Source organism: Tyto alba, unplaced genomic scaffold (genome assembly GCF_018691265.1).
Source record: "Tyto alba isolate M040663 unplaced genomic scaffold, T.alba_DEE_v4.0 Super-Scaffold_32, whole genome shotgun sequence".
NCBI lineage: Eukaryota > Metazoa > Chordata > Aves > Strigiformes > Tytonidae > Tyto > Tyto alba.
Genome location: NW_024881307.1, coordinates 5,241,789 through 5,255,229, shown reverse-complemented (window position 1 = coordinate 5,255,229; position 13,441 = coordinate 5,241,789). Strand labels below are relative to the sequence as shown.

At 41.7% G+C, this 13,441-nt stretch overlaps 1 long non-coding RNA gene across 1 annotated transcript in view; it reads right to left on the bottom strand.

Annotated features, from left to right (window-relative positions):
• The window catches only part of LOC116962946, a 41,553-nt gene extending 28,593 nt beyond the window's left edge, over nucleotides 1-12,960 (bottom strand). The window contains exons 1-2 of the long non-coding RNA XR_004407887.1: nucleotides 12,715-12,960; nucleotides 8,709-8,765 (exon numbers count right to left, since the gene is read on the bottom strand). This is a non-coding gene — a long non-coding RNA (uncharacterized LOC116962946). The remainder of the gene's footprint in view (nucleotides 1-8,708; nucleotides 8,766-12,714) is intronic.
• Nucleotides 12,961-13,441: the final 481 nt, after the last annotated feature.

The following is a 13,441-nucleotide window of genomic DNA, read 5'->3' as shown; positions in this document are numbered from 1 at the left end:
GTTCAGTTGGCTGGGGAATAGGCACTTATGTTAATAATGTCTCTGACAGATGCCATCTTCCCCTTTGTTTTCCAAGAGGTTTCTGTACATTCCTGCCACTTTTTTATTTACTCATCAGTCCGTTTGAAAACTTACTGTTCTCCGGCACTTTAGCGGAAGCTTGTGGTTACTTGTGGTTTTCAAAAAGGAAGGGTGCATTTCAGATGACACACAGTAAAACAGTCTGACCATGTGTAAAAATAAGATTATACCACACATCCCATGGCTCCAAGTAGTCCAGCTTTGCCACCGATAAGGCAGTCTGAGCAGGCTTAGGATGCAAATCGAGCACTTTTTCTTCAAAAACTACCCAGCTGCTGAAGGTGTAAAAGGCAGAGTTTTAGGATAAGCTTTATGGCACAATTTGTTCCCACCAAACTCTGCTTCTGATGATTTAACTGAGTGGATCCAGAATCTGTTACAGTAAAACAGGTCAAAGTGGTTATGGAAAAAGATATTTCCATTCTTCAAAGGCAGAAAAACAATTTTTCATTTTTTCTGACTGGATACAGTTAAAGAAGATTACAGCTGGTACGATTGCTTTCAGCAGCCTAGTGTTTGACCTATAATTCTGTAAAAATATAACTAACCCTCCATATATTGACTGTCAAGAATCTTCCCCCATGTGCTTTTTGTTCTTCTCAGTCTACTTTACGTGGACAATTTGCCATATTATAGATCTGGAGATGAAGACTCATTGGCCTATTTTGTGATCAGACAGAACAGATTAAACTAAATAGAATATAACCACAGCTCAAAACTATTCCTGGTCATCTTAACTACCCAAGAGACTGCGCCTTCAAAACAAACAGGGTAAGGACAGGACAAAAAAGGAAAGATTGTGTCTCTTCCTTGTGTCCAAACAGCTGAGAGCGCAAAAGATGCCAAACAGCAGCAACTCTGAAGGAATGCAACACACATTCACCACTTCCAAAACTGAATCCATATTGTAGGAACACAAACGGGGAGGCAGCAAATCAATCTGCCTGGTCTGTCCTCCAACAGGAGACAGCACCACTTCTTGAGCTACCACAACATGATGCACAACAGTCCCACATTACAGAGCTGCCTTCTTCACACATGGACTTTGAAGCTGATGGAAACATTTGTGCAGAAGCCCGACCTAGTGTGAACGTGTTGACAAAGCTCAGAGGAAACAGCTATCCCGCACAGAGACTTTTTGCTCCCACCCAAGAGAGGGAAGAAAAAAATGCAGACTCTGAAAGGGTTTCCCAATACTGCTGCTTTGTGTAACTGTAGCAGCTTTCAGAGAAGTATCACTGCAAGCACAGAAAGGTAAATTAACTCCCTCACGTCTGATAGATGTAAGAATGTATAAAGTTCAACATTAGCCTCACACATCACACCAGATGCAGCCTGTGCTTTAGGGAGTCCCTAAAGCACAGATTGCTAAAAGGTGGGAGGACCTATAAACCCCCCTTTTACACAGTTTTTCCCTACACACGTGCCACTCACCACTGCCAGTGACAAGATACAAGGCAAGGACCCAGGATCTCAATCCTTACCTTCCTGCTGCCACCATCACCGCAACATGGAGCAGCTGCACATCACATCCTCATGTGCCACAAACAACAGACACGACAGTCCTGCCAAAAGGGAAGGGAAGCTCTCCAAGCACCTGAGCGGTACCTGGTCCCACACCAGCCCAGGGAGAGGGATCTCTGCTTTCTCTGTCTCCAGGGGAGAAATCCCCCACTTTGCTCAAAAGGCCTTTGTTCCCATGCAGAGCAGCCTCAGCTCGGCCAGCTCACTGGAGCTGATGGGAGCCCAAAACCACATGGTAGACACATGGATTGCCTGGTGAATTTTGGTGGCGTGCTGTTGATGACAAAGATCTTGGAATATGACAGAAATGCAAGGTTAATGCAGCTAAGCACAGAATAGGTCCGATGCAACTCCTTACTTGCCACTTTAAGTTTAACTTTCTCTGTTTACTTTTTAACTTAATATATTCTTTTGATCTTTCTTTCTCTCCTTTCTCTTGTCTCCCTGAGTTTGCTGACACAGTAGAAGCATGACAAGCTCAGACAAGCTAGCCTACTTTTTTCTTTTTCTCTTATACACGTTAACGCTCCCACTCTTCTACCTAGCATATGAAAGCATATTGCAAGTATCATTATAATGATACTTCCAATCCCCCTGTGAAGTAATTCCCCCAACTGACAGGTGAAGAAACTGAGACACACAGAGCTCTTAAATTACTTGCCCCTTAAGCTTACAGAGGAAGCCAGCAACACGAGTGGAAATGAAACCCAACACACTTCTGTTTTTCTTGGTCTCAATCTATATAAAATTATTATACCTCCCATCCATCACAGGTCTGTCAAATACCTCCATTTCTAAATACAGTAGTAATAGCAAAACTTTAGGTATCCATTACACAGGCTTACACATTTCTATGGTTTAATTGCAGCCAGGAACACTCATCGCCATGTCCTGTGTGCCTTCAGCCTGTTAGCTCTGGCTCAAGGGGTCCATGCGGCCTCTAAAGCTCAAGGTATGTATTAATGGGAAGGGGCCACTGCTTATCCACTTCCTGTAGCCCAAAGCCTGTATACTGCATGGAACAGAGTTTGTTTCACATTAAGCCATGTAATATGCTCCATTTTTTTACTTTTAGCTTAAGCTTCCAAATGCTCTGGACTCAGTTTCCCGTGTGTGTTCATGTTTGGGAGCTTCAGCTGGACTTGGACAGGTTCAAACCCACTCCTAACTGAATTTCATCATAACCATGGATATGGCTCAGCCAAGCTGTTTTTCTTCTATGTATGGAATAATTCAGTGCTAAGCCATGTGCTCGATTTTACAGAGATTCGATTTCCAGTTATGACATGGACTAGAATTCAATATCATCATTCCCTCCAGGGTACTGAATAATCTTCACCATTTACAAACCCGAACTTTCAAAAGCAAGTACACCTTTAAAATTAGTCTAAAATTACTTGACTTCAGATATTGACACCTTTGGAGTTAATATTCTCAAAGATATTCCCTGCAACAAATCATGCCTTTTTTATTTTATGAAAGCTGAAATTAGCACATTATCTTGGAGCTCAGTCTTAAAGGCAAAAAATCCAAATACAACAAGAAGCAAACGATAAAATCAAAAGTGGAGTTTGGACAACTCATAACAACTACACCAGAGCACTCTAAAAAATTAAACCATATTAATTTCTGAGTTTAGTTGAGCACCGTTTAAATCCCCATATAGACTTTTTACCTCACAGTCGAAGTGGCTTCAAATAAGTTTCACTAAATTTACTTCGGAAACGAATCAAGTTTAAACAAAAAGAAATCACTTTCACCCTGAACAAGAGCAACCACAAAGGGGTTCAGTGTGGTTTAATTAATGCATTTTATGTATGCATCTTTAGTTTAATACAAATTAACTTCTGACTATTCTAGTGTAGACAGGCTCACAGTTCTTTACATATATATGTGTAATAATATCCCTTTTGTCTTGTTGGTTTGAACAGTGAGGTCTCTGGAGCAATTCTACTGAACGTACAAGATATACAACACACAGGCCAGGATCTGTTGTGATTCAGATGTGCACAGCTCCTGCATGTAAGCCGTAAGTGGCCTTCACTCCTGTGAGTCAAGTTGCTCACACACATACCTGCAGCACTGGATACAACAAATGAAAACCTTAAGCCGTCTGGCATCACAAGCAATGCATTCTCACGTGCACACTACGTACACCCAAAAGTTTCATTCACAATCTCTCACACCAAAACACCAGGGTGGATCTGTGCATGCATATTTCAGCTCTAATGTTTAATTATCTTGAACACAGTGATATCCACACCACTCTAGAAAGAAATCAATTCTCCCTTTGCTTTGAGCTATAAATGCATGTATTCCATAATCAGCCTAACAGAACAGACATATGGGATTGTACATCTGGGAAGCATATGAGAGGCCTTCACATATATAAAATTATTTTGCAAAGCATCTCTCTCAGATCCAGCTTTAGGTATTTTTCCTTCATTTGCACGCTGAAAAATTTGACTGATGTTTTTGGTTTATAAGATATTAAATAATAACCACCCAGTTGCATTACTGGAATGCTTTTCACTCCTAAAATCTCTCACTACACCTTATACATCTTATCTGCAGCATTTCTTTGACATGCTAGTACTCTCTGTTTCTGCCATTAGCCCTGGGACTCATGTCTACCATCACTGACATAAGGCTGCCTCTGGGCTTAAACTGGGCACACAAATACCTTTCTAGGACAGACAGTAAAAGATGAAAAAACACAAGATTTTTCTAGAGGAGCAAGCAGACATGAAGCAAATGTGAACTGGATTCAGATGTGTTTTGGGTGCTGATGGCTCTGAGGGCTTTCTAAAACCAAAGGAGGAGAATTCCTACTGTCAAGCAGCTCCTCAGGAAGGCACTGCCACCACCAGTGACTCAAGAGAGGACAACAAGCACATTCCTACTGAAAACTCACAGGAGAAAGCTGAGCTGCAACACTGCCTGGTTGCAGACTCCAACACTGGGGTGGCCCATTACAGGCTCACAGCAAACCAAAAAACCTAGACATCTTCCTACCTGAGATCCGATTTTCCCTCCCTCACTCCATTGGCAACAAAACAGTGTGGATCAGTCCTGCTGGGCAATTCTTCATCTGCAAACTGGCAATAACATTTCACTTTTTCCACCTCCCAACTGCCATGTCTTCATGGTCATGGACTCTTATTCAGTACATACAGCACTTAACACAGTGAGGGGTTAAACTCAACTGAGGGTATTAGGCATTCTAATTAATATATTGTCCGTTTTGCATTTCCAAACCTGCCCAGTGGGTGCCATCCCACACGGCAGGGAGAAAACACAAATGAAACGAAAGACCGTAACAATGCTAAAATGAAACTGAGACTCAGAAGAAGCCAAAGTTGTCCACAGCAGAAACCTTCATCCTATCCCACACCCCCCTCTGCAGTAAAAAATGAAGGGCTCTGTGAAGACATGAGTTTCATTGAGGGACAGGCACACAACCATAACCAATCCGCACACATTGATGTTTACCTGAAGCACAATAGTGTTTTGATGGTGGTGACACAAGAGAGGAAGTAACACTGAAATCTTAAGGTTTCCCTCCAAGCTGTAAACTACCCAATATTTTCCCATTGCAATTAAAAATGCAACCCTCATGGAAAAAATGGGGAAATAACATTTTTGGCAACTCTTCTCCAGTGATTTGCTACCAAAAAAAACCCCACAAGGTGGGTTCTATCCAGCGTTAGTCTCTGAATCAGTTACTAGCGAGAGATAAATTGTACCCTAAGGCATTGTGCTAAATCACAAGGGTGGCTGCTACCATGTTTCACTTAAGCATTTGTGTTTCTCCGTCTCTCTTTCAGGTTTTCCTTGGAGGCCCAAGAAATCATTTACAGGAGCACAGGGTCTTTTCTGTGCTGGAACTGCCTTTCTTTTCCTCCCTCCCTCTGTTTTAGGAGAGTGGCAATGCTATGAAAAGACCGGATCTTGTTTTACTTTATTGCTATTAGGGGCAAAGTAAAAAGAGTGAGACCTATAAACACAAAGATGCCAAGATACAAGGAGACTACATGCTTGAATGCCCAGGCCTGGCTGCTTTGTTCCATGAGTAATAACCAATACGCTGGAGGAGGTCACATATGTACATTTGCCACAATGCAGAAAGTAGAGTTGCACAGCGATACACTTTATCCCAATGGACCATTTAATTTCCTATGGCACAGCATCCCTTTGCCCCTTGCACAAATCATAAACCTTCTTTTTATTCACATTTCTCCTCTGAATTGATATCCTCTGCTCCACTTTTCCTCTCTACAACAGCAGGTGCTACAGAAATGCTTCTGAGTGATTCACTGCAGAAAATATCTGGAGGAATTAAAATAAACATTTATGGCTGTGTGACATGGACCCATTTGGAACCAAAATCACATGGCAAGTAAGAAGATTTAACTATAAACTTGGAATTCAGGCCAGACCGGTTGAAGTTTCACTAAATTCAGTTATCCCAGGCTAATTTAGTGCTTTCCGTGGCAGCGGCTCCCAGCAAATCACCTGCAAAACTCATACGCTTCAACTCCAGAGCACTCTGCATTCCTCTGAAGCTTGACCTTCCCTGCTGGCCTCACTGCCCTGACCCACAGCAGTAACCCCGGGCCAGGTACTCCCGGGTCAACCGTCCTGAAGCACGAGCCCTAAATTTTCAAGGAAGGCAGTAACTTTGTTTTATGCGAAGCTCGTGTTTTGATGTAGCTCCTTAAAGCTGCCTCTCCTCTGCTGGAGAACTCAATGAACTCAAACCTGAACACCAGACTTTGGTCTGAATTGCAGAGTTCAACCAGTCAGTCCAGGAAATCATTCAATATCATCATCATCATACCGGAGATCCAGTTTGCTATTTTGTGCTTCCAGTTTCAGAGGCCTCAGTGGCTACTGATCAAAAAGCCAATTTTTGATATTTGATGGGAGGAAGGGGCCCGTGAAACACTGCACAATCTATCCCAGCGCTCGCATACATCCTGAGGTACAACAAAGTTCTCCGACAGAGTTCTCCACAACCCGCTGCAGCACACGATGCTCAGCCTTCCTGGGGGAATCTGGAAGAAACATCTTCGCCCTAGAGAAATCCTATCCTACTGATGAACTGCCTGGGGCAGAAGGGAAAGCCTTTTCAGCTACACAGGCAGGTCATGAGAGCAAAACCCACTTATTTCAGTAGAATAATGAAAGGGGCCAGGTGCTTAGGCTCAGTAGTTGTAGTTTAAACTTCTGTGCTTACACATCATTTCAGTTTCACATTACTGTCTGTAAAAACTGAACAGGAAAGAATATGCCATACAGTATAAAATAAAATAAAATAATAAAATAAAATAAAATAAAATAAAATAAAATAAAATAAAATAATAAAATAAAATAAAATAAAATAAAATAAAATAAAATAAAATAAAATAAAATAAAATAAAATAAAATAAAATAAAATGTAAAACAAAATACCCATCACATTCCCCACCACTATGGTCCAAATTGAGTTTTCAGCACAAAAACAAAGTCTTTTTCCATCCACATTCCACAACACAAATTTCAATAGACTAAAGCAACAGTGCTCAGATCCAAGACACTTCTAGGCCATCAAGGTGAGACTTTTCATTCAGGCTTATAAACTAGAACGTCATTGTAAATGGTTTAGAAGCCTAGCAAAATTTTAATATACATGCCAGTATGTGTGACCAAAGGGATTACCCCAGAATGGCTCACCTGATTAGTTATACAAATGCCTGCCTTTTTTTTTTCTTCTTCTAATCCAAGACCGTGCAGAATGCCAAATGGGAGAATGGAGCAGGGTATGTACTGGAATGTCTAAAGGCTACAGACTTGGGATTTATATTCCATGTTGAATTCATTGTTCTCTCTCCTACCCCCGCTGCCCTCTAAAAAATGCTGCAGCCATGACAGAAATAAATTAGCCTGAGGTACAGGTCACACCTTCAAGGGCAGTAAGCATTCTGGGTAAAATCAATAGAGAAGATGGGAGTCTCTAACAGCTGAAGCAGAAAGAATGACGCATTGATAGCTCTACATATACCCAAACAAAGGCACTTTGGAGAAACCCTAGTCCCTGCTGCCTTGTGAGCACAAAGCTCAATTTTCCAACCACCTGAACCCCAACAGCAACACAGAGGCAATTCAGAAAAGCACCCATTTCTTTGGAGAATTTGCATATCGATGCAGAAAATTCTGTTTGTTTGCATCTCTGCCTGGGAAGGAGATCCAGATGCTGAATTCTGGCCCAGGTTGCAACTCCCACAAACTTTCACAGAAACCAGAATCTGCACTGAACTCTAGCTTAAATATAGCAGCACTCTCCAACCTCTCAAGTGGCAGAAACTGAAGCCTCGAACAAAACATCCCCTGAATGTCAGCGAACACAGAAAAGAATCCAGGAGGCACCAACAGACACTACTACTATGTGTTGCATTCATTATTTTCACTTGTGATTTCAGAGCAATGGATAATATATTCAAAACCACTTACATCCGTTGAGAACCTTAAACACAGGCTTCAGTATTTATGGATCACAGTTCCTCTGAAATGAGGTGATATAAGATTTATAAGGATATGGAATATATGAAGATACATGCAGAAGTCTAGTGACTTTTACTAACGCCTCTATGGTGAGTTAAGTATTAACTCTCAGAGTGAGGCACATAACCTGTTCAGACACTTCACAGATCCCACGGGGTTCCTACCTGCGTTTTCAGGTTCCTAAAAGGTTTAAAGACTGATTTAAGCTCCCACAATACTTCTAAAAATAGGACTTAGACTCCTCAGTCCCGCAGGATTTTTTGAAATTGCTACCCAGGAGGTTTCTCAATAGACACAGCTAAGAGCTCTTCTCCTCTTCTGTCCCTCCCAGACTTCTCCAGAGACAACTTTGGCCCAAATACAGCAGGATCTAAATGAACCCTGGTTTTGTGCAAAGCCAGCAAGAGAATGGCAAATACATAACGTTCTCCTAGCCTCCTTGTTTATTTGCTCTTATAAAACCCACACAACATTAACATGCATATTGTTCTTTGATCATTAGACTCACACTTCCACCTATGGTGAAATATAGTGAAGTTTTGAACTATATTTGTACTTACATTCGTGGAGTCTGTGAACAATATCGTAAACAAAATTGTTTTGATTTCCACTGCTACCTGTAAAAATAAATGGAGGAATTCACCATTAATACCACTGCACTGCACTAAAGGATTGTCTTTTGCTTACAGACACTGTCCTATATCTCAAACACGTAGCAACGATGTGGCAGTACCTGCAGCATCTCTCTGCCTTCTAGGAAAAATCAGAGTAAAATCAACACCTTGCGGAAAAGTGTTCCTCAGCAATCATCCATGTTTTGTTGCTTCTGCTCTGAAGGCCTTTGCATCTTGAACCCACCAGTGCACAGAGGAAAGAAAGAGACTGTTTCATGTTGGTCAGCAGAGAGGAGGAGGCACCACTTGAGCTCTCCAGCAGAGCCGAGCCCAGGCTCTTCAGCCAGCCCAACAGAAATCCCAGGCACTGACACCCTGCGTGTGGCTGTCACTGGCTCAGGAACAGACCGCAGCGGGGGGAGACTGGGGGGACACGTTCAGGTGTGGTTCCTCCTGAGCGGTGGAGCTGAGACAACTCCACTGGTGAAAAGGTGTTACTTGTAGACAGGCAGCATCCACCAGAAGTTACAGGAGAGGGAATCAGTTTTACTATGAACTTGTAAAGACGTTTTTAGCTACAGCAGAGGCTTCCAGCTCCTGCATGGCTCATTCCCTGCAGCTACTCGCACATGCTGCTCTTGGGGACAGGGAAACTGTGGAAAGAAAGGCACTTCCAAGATCTTCCCAAGAATGACCAAGATCATCTGCCTCAAAGCAAACATTAGACAGAACAGCCTACAATGACTTGCCCTGCTGTTCCTTGGTTCTTCTCCAGGACAAAAGCACAGGGCGATAATCCACATTACAGTCTGTGATGCTCCAAAATACTGCCTGAGGTACCACCATCAGCGTTTGCCCTGCATGTCTATGCTGGACATGAAAAAACACAGTTGTGCATTCTGACATGTAGTGCAAACTCTGTGCTTCCTCAAAAGAGATACAATGTCATTTAGTGCAGCTTTCTCTAAAATAAATCATCCTGTTTGTTTTATACTTCATCACGCTTAGCGCTATGGAAAGTCCTGCCCGGTTTTGGAGAACATTCCAATAATCACAAGGGTACATTATCTGAACTGATCACACTCAGCATCTGCAGGTCAAGAATGACCCATTAGATACACACCCATTTGGGGTCTGTTTTTCTACAGCAGTGCTGGATACCAGTTGGCTTGCTTTCCTGAGTGACTTAGCCAGGGTGTTTCAGATGGGTCTTGACATCCTGATACTCAAAATGCTCCAAGCAATCATCTTCAAAAAAGGCCTTAGTGGGATGTCTCTGTGTAAGCACTGAAACAAGGAAGCTGCCACAATTCACTGCTCCAGAAACCCAAGACCATTTTGCTTCTACTTTGTGCATCCCGGGACAGGAACAGACTCAAAACAAAGGTAACCTACAACTCAAGGCGATACAATATATCCCATTGCTGCACCTCCTTCTTTCTCTACTCAAACTTCACCTCTGTCTGTTGATTACGGGTGGTTTCAGAAGATACACCTCCGTTTCAAAGAGCAAGATGACACACACAACTCTGAGAGGAGAGACGCACCATCAGTTTTTCCCCACTTAAATTGTTCAAAAAGCCAGGATGTGGCACACAAATGAAAGACAGACAGACAGAAAACTGCTACACACATTTGCAACAGCTTGCTCCATGCTGGAGGTAAATGAAACCTTAGAAAGACCTGGGCCTTTCCAGGAACTATGGAATTCCTTGTTTTAAAAATAAAGAAGGATTTAAATTCAATTAGTGAACAGTAGCGGACTTGCTTTGGGAACGTCTGGGAGGATGAAGGATGAAAATAAAGATGGGCAAGAGCCTAACTGGCTTATTGGCCAAAATATTGCTGATACTCATTTAATGGACTTTATTATTATACATCACTGGTAGGGTTGTTAAGATCTGGGCTCCGCGGCCTAAGAGTTGTTTTCCACTTATAACTTCTGCAAGCCTATAAATTGCAAAATCTCAACGCCAGGAGGGGAAATGAAATAATCCAAAAACATTTCCTGTCCCTAATTATATTTTGCACGTGAAGTGGATGCATACAAAACTGCCCAATTTGGATACCTGAAAATGAACAATAGCATAGGGGATGTCATGCGGTTTGCATCTGGACAAGGACAATATTTTGACTTTTCACTGTCACTAAAATGATCTAAGCTAAATCTGTGGACCTGCGGTCCAAAAGTTAGTGTTCAAAACTCAAATCAGGTTGTGCAGTTTTGCAGCCTGCGCTTACCACTTCTCTGAAAGTACAAGGCATTTTTCTTCTATAAATATGCAAAGTACCTTACAAAAGGCCCTCCCGATCACCCTCCCTATTTCACAGCTAAGGAAATGGAGGTATTGCATGCAAAGAGGGGCGAGACCAGGCTGTGGCCACACTGAGCTCGTGTCCATCTGCAGCGCAACCCTGACTGCCTCCATAATCCCCTCCAGGTTGCTAAATCAAAGAGGAGGAAAAAAGCCAAGACGTTTTCCCAGCCTTCTCTCATCAGAAAGTTCCTTGCATCTCAGGGGATAAATGTAAGGAAAGATCAGAGAGCTTCAGCTTTGGTCATTTGCAGATTCCTTCTGCTTGGCCTAGCTGCTCCACGTACACGCGGCAGGTAATCCCGGTGGGAATCAAGCGAGAGACCTAGTGTAGCCCAGTCACTTCTACTTTTGCTCTGCTCTCACCCTTTGCAAAGAAGAGATGCTGAGAAGTTTTTTTCTGCAGAGTTTTCAGCTGAGAGTGGTGAGCAGCAGCAGAACCTATTGTAGTTTGCGAAGGCATTATACATTTCTAATGCTGTAACTAGTAGAATGCATCATGAATAACCTGCTACCTTTTTTTCTTACTGAGACCTTTTGCATGGGAGATCAACTTCCAGTTTAAAATAACCAAATAATAAATATACAGCTTTTAAACACAAGGATTTTACATTTGCCTGTATTTCTTCAATTATTACAAGTTCATAAAATTAATGTAATTCAAATACTGAAGGCTATATATACTCTTCACACTTCCAAAATAAATGCTAACCTTTGATAAGCAATATAACCATTATGAAGAACATCAGAGAACAAAATTTAACACCAGAAACTATCAAATCTTTCTGACCTACTTCAAACTACAGACAGTTTCTAATTAACTACAGACAGTTTCTAATTATTTGAGTCCATTTCACTTCTTAATCAGTGGTCATTTTGTTTCTTAACCATTTGGCCTATGTTCAGAAAAATCTCCATTAGGCAACACAAAGTCTCAAAAAAAATGTATCCTACTTCCCCCTTCCAAGGTTGGGAATATTTCAAACCCTCCAGAGATAGGAGTTCTAAACATGCCTTTAAAACCAAAAAGTAGAGAGCACTTAAAAATTTAAAAGCACAATAGTCTATTACATTAAAACATGTTGTTATCAAGCAAAATCACTTTCTCTCACCTCTCTGCTAACAGTTTTGCAATTCATTTTCCAGAAAGAACTGTGAACGTATTAAAAGGCACAACATCTATGCTCAGGCTGGAAATGATCACATGAACAAGCCACAAGATTTGCTTGATAACATACAGAGTTTATTATTCAAGAACAAGTCTCATTTTCAGCTCTGAGGGAGAGGGCGGGGAGAGAAGGGGGAACAGTCTATTAAAACACACACACTGGAAGCAAAGGATTGCATTTATAGGAATTACTAAAAAGAAGAAAGAAAAGGCAAAGTACAGAAAACAAACCTCTGTGTTACCAGCAGCTCAAGTTTTTAAAAACTAACTTCAGCTCCCATAAATCTCGTAAAGTTTTCACTTAAAACAAGTTTACCTTATCAGAGAGGCTGAAGAATCAGAAAGCTGCTAAACTTCTCTAAAAGTTCAGCTCTGCTGGGAAGGGATACAGCAGGGCAGAAAACAAAAGCATTAGTTAAAAGTAAAAAGCTGCTTGAAAAGTTAGTTTCTCTGCACCCCTCTTACTGACCTAAGAAGTCTTCATTTCACAGGTAGCAAAGTTTTGTCTTCCTCCTCCACTGCAAGATTCACACTTGCATGCAGGCACACTGCATTACTGAGAGTGCACTGAGCATCAAAAGAATATTGTTTCCAATCTTCCGGTGACTAAAGAGGGAAAGAAAAATGCAGTCCAGCCAGGTACTGTTTCTTCGTGAAAAGTAAATCCGGCATTCTGGAATGAGTTCAAACATAGGGCTTGACAGGCAAGGGAGAAAAGCTTTTTCACTGAGCATGCTTAGTCCTGCACTGCCTGCACACTTAATGAACATTACTTCCTTCCCAGTGGTTACTCCTAGTAGAAATCCACACCCCCTACTCTTTCAGAAGTCAGGAATGCAGCTGAAACCAAAGTCCAGAAAACATGCCCGACACCCAGACAAGGCCCCACAGATCAATAAACTCAGGTTGTGACCTGCAGGTCAGTTTGTCAAACAGGACATCAGGGTGAGTTTTTTCTACACTTGGTATAGTTTGCTTTATGCTTCAGCTAATGCTACTCACTCCCCAGAGAAAATAAAACTGCACTGGCTTTTAAAGAATGATTAAATGCTTCAATAACAGATGGGAATTCTCTTTCAAATCTTGCCTTTCCAAACCTGCTTTAAAGTGAGGAAAGAACGCTGCATAAAGAAGTTTTTTCAGACAAAATTAGGTCATTAGATTCCTGAACAAAAGTTATTTGAAGTTGTCATAGG